We start from the raw sequence: 4,110 nt of genomic DNA on the forward strand, positions 1-4,110 counted from the left end.
CTCTCTCTCTCTCTCTCTCTCTCTCTCTCTCTCTCTCTCTCTCTCTCAATAGATTCCAGATTAAAAATTCGCATGCGGTTTTAAAATAGTTTTCGTTATTTGCAGATAAATCCGTGCCTGCCATTGCACCGAACTCAATATGGTCTATCTCAAATGGAAATCAGCTTCATAACGGGCTCTCTACACGAAAAACAACCGGTTCGGCTGAATTGAAGCGGGAACGTACGTTAAAAATCATACACAAACATTCATTAGGCAATTTCAAATTGATGCAAACAATCAGATCGAATTTTTCTGTCTTGGTGTTCGCTCAAATAGCAACAATTTTGCTGCTGTTGTTGTTGTTGTTGATAAATATCGACCATCATGGTATTGAAGTTGTTTACTGGTTTCAGTCCTTCGACTGCGTAGTTCTAAATTTTAATCGAAAATTAAAGACCAATCGGTGAAAACGTATCAAAATTACTTATATACCGCGTTGCTTCCGCTTACAAGCAATAATTACATTGGCGCACATACTTTTCTTTTTGATAATTGAGAACGAATGGGAAAATCCTTGTATTTGTTTCGGCGAAAAAACATATTTTTTCAGCTACAAATACTGGTATTTTTTTTTTACTGAAGGCTTTTGATGGAAGAAATCGTAATTTTTTTCCTTCTACTTACGCCCTTGTGTCGATTTGATGAAGTCTTTTTATTTATGTGATATTATTATTACATGCTTCTATCGACGTCTGACAGAAGAAAAAATCACATCGCAACCACGTCGCACTCGCACGAATATATAATTATTGACATGTAAACAATGGCACAACAAATCAAAGAGTAATTTTTTAGTTTACCCTCCAAATCAACCGAATCTCTCGTGTGTTGATTGCTGTTTTGGTTGCTCGATTTTTTCTTGTTTACTTTTTTTCTGCACCTTTTTTATTTGTTTTGACTTTTCAATCACTTTTGGCTAAAAAAAAACCCGAACTAGTGTGTGTTTTTTTTTTTGGATTTGTTTCACGTCACTTAGAATTTCGGGATTTTTCTTCGTGGTAATTTAATCGCTAGCACATAAATTACAGTTGTAATACACTTCGTGACAACATGCGATATTTTTTGTTTGGTCTCCCCGCCGCCAAAATTTGTTTGTAATTTCCTGCAAATCAATGCACATTAGCGGTAACGGTAAACATTTAATCGTCTGTCAATGGGTATGAATTGCCATTTTCACCATTAGTCTTTATGTTTTTTTTTTCTTCAAATCAACATGTTAATTTTCGCTATTTTTCGCTCGACACAAATCAATCGAGAGATATTTTTCATGCAGAAAATTCACCACGTGCTTTTGTACATAATTACACTAGTATCCATTACATCGAAAAAATCATTAAGATTGTGTCGGTGTCACCATGGATGCAAGTCCGAAAACCTTCTCACACAAATGATATAAATGAGTTTTTGAATGCGCGCGCGAGCAGGATTAAAAGCGGAAGTAAACAAAAACAAACGATGATAATAATAATGAGAATGTTGACAGCAGTAGAGCACTAGCAACGGCAGTGTGATGTTGCCAATGAGATGTACACGACGACAACAACGACAGCTACAACAACAGTAAAAACGTTTACGGTTCCCGGAGAAAAAAAAACAACGAAAAGAAATTCTTCGAAACAAAACGCTCGATCTTCACCTGTCTTACTTGTTATATTCTCGTGTAAAATGTTCACGCGACTAACTGTCGACGATGCACAGCAAAAGTAGTGGATGAGTTTTCCCAAAAGTTCGATTTTCACCATGCACACGAATCGACGAATGTGTGCGAATGCGATGAAAATTAAACTAGAATCTACAATCTATACACGCATACGTCGGCATTGGAAAAGATATACAAAGGAGACAGTCGTGACACAAATGAGCACTGCATACATATAAGCACAACGACACACAGCAGCAGCAGCAGCAGCAGCACTGCAATCAGCCTGCCATTATTTACTATCACAAATGAACTCTCAACACACTCCACACTAGAAAATCCCCAAAAATTCAACTCACACACAATTCGCCATGTCATCCACACAATTTGCACACAACTAAAGCCGAATTGAATTTTTCGAACGAGCCATACGAAGAAAATGCAAAAGAAATGAGAAAAGCACTGAATGGGACCGAAAAGAAAAGAAAACGCTACCATTCGCAGGGAAAGCTCACCAACCGACCAAGTCGACTACGCTCTCTCTCTCTATATATATGTATAGAATGAGCTTGTTGGTGATGTTGTGCAAAAGCGTCTTGTCACATCTATTTTCATAGCTGGTGCAATAGCGATTTATCTGTGCGAATCCATTTAGCTACGATGTACACGACGCTCGAAAACGACGACGACAACGACTACGATGGCAAAGAAGAAAAAATTCCAACGTCTGATGAGGTCTGGGCGGTCATTCTTTTTAAATAATATACTACATAGAAAATGGTTATGTATAGAAAATGTGGCATTGTCTTCGTTTTTGGTAGATCTTTGGCTGTCGCGCTGACGTTGCCGTTTTTCTCTTGCCGAAATTTCTTTCTTTTGCCCAACAAAACTTCGGCTTCGCTCTTTCACTCCATCCAGCAGTTGCTGCTTCTGTTGTTGTTCTGTGTCGAACGAAATTTTTCCATGCACACACACACACACACACACACACACTAACATACACAAAACACGAGCTCTGTGTGCTTGTGACACGGAGCTTCAGCAGAATGAAAATTTATCGAGGAAAAATGTTCGCTGCAGAATGAAATATGAAAAGCAGAATTAGTCAGACCGAGAGATGAAAAAATACAACACCGAAATGTTTCGATTGAAAGCATTGAGTGGGGAATGAATTTGCCATGGTAATGGTATTGGGTCTTGGCTCAACGTTTTCTTACACCAATCCACAGACACGATTTTTTTCCGTCTCAAATTCTGTTTACGATTTTTTCCACTGCCTTCATTTCTTCGCATCGACATTTTTCACAGAGCACTTTTTTCCCATTCGAATTTTTTTCTCGCTTTGGATTGTTGTTGTTGTCATTGCATCAGTATGTGTGCATGTATACACGAACGATTTTTTTTCACTGCGCCAACGTAGAACGCGCACCCACATGTCCAATTGAATATTTTCCCATAATACACAGTGGAGCTATAGGATTCTGATAATGTTGCGCCGCCTATACGAATCAGTGCTTCGCTTCCACTGGCGCTGATAACACAAACATTTTATCATTTTCCGCTCTTTTGAATCGCCAATTTGCACTCGCCTACAAAACCGATTTCCACTGGAATTCGCAGCCATTGGAATGATATCGATTTCGGTGCCGATTTCGTGTTTGAATTCAACAAATCAAATGAATAAAATGAATTGGTTCTTATTTTGAAAACTTTGATTCTTACCGCCGAAAATTTTAGTATTTCATGTACTTTCACGCTAAAACCAAATTACGACTGTTTTGGAAAAACAGACAATTTCATTTTTTTATTGCAAAACGTTTTTCAAAACGCTCGTTCCGTTCAAAAGCCATTTGTAGTTTTTGAAACGACAAACAAAAATACCCACATCCATGAGCTGCGCCTATGCGAAAATAAAACAAAGTGCACATTTTGTGGTCTTCGAAAACGGCTGCTTTTCGAATGATTCATTCCCCGCAATAAGCTCATTTTATTTACCGCAATTTTATTCAAATGATGACAACAAATACTGGCAGTAATATTCACCCATTCAGAATTGGCATAAATTTTGAAATGCTCTTTTTTGCCACTAAATATATTTGCGGCCGTAAATAATGATAAACACTGGTGGTAATCTTTTGAGAATGTCGTCGATTTTGGTTTTTATAGCAAGCATTTAGAGGAGATTCATAAAAATCCGCCAGATCAATATTTTATGTGAACATCTCCTTCTTTTTGATTACAAGTAAATAAATCTTCTTGGTCATATTGCAGACGGGTAACCATCTTATAGTATCTCATAGTCATTTTCAGCCACCAACACTGATTTTTTTTTTATTCGCAGCACACTATAAATATGTAATCGTGCGCTTTGAATAAAAATTTATTGTTTCTATTTGCTATTCAAGGGAAATATCATAATTTTTACGACG

At 37.4% G+C, this 4,110-nt stretch overlaps 1 protein-coding gene across 2 annotated transcripts in view; it reads right to left on the reverse strand.

Moving 5' to 3' along the window:
- The window catches only part of LOC129569161 (suppression of tumorigenicity 18 protein-like), a 21,158-nt gene extending 19,112 nt beyond the window's left edge, over positions 1-2,046 (reverse strand). For both annotated transcript variants that reach the window (XM_055447712.1, XM_055447711.1), the window contains exon 1: positions 843-2,046. The gene's annotated coding sequence lies outside the window, so the exon portion shown is untranslated. The remainder of the gene's footprint in view (positions 1-842) is intronic.
- Positions 2,047-4,110: the final 2,064 nt, after the last annotated feature.

Source organism: Sitodiplosis mosellana, unplaced genomic scaffold (genome assembly GCF_009176505.1).
Source record: "Sitodiplosis mosellana isolate CC-2019 unplaced genomic scaffold, AAFC_SMos_1.0 Smas_scaffold_30, whole genome shotgun sequence".
NCBI lineage: Eukaryota > Metazoa > Arthropoda > Insecta > Diptera > Cecidomyiidae > Sitodiplosis > Sitodiplosis mosellana.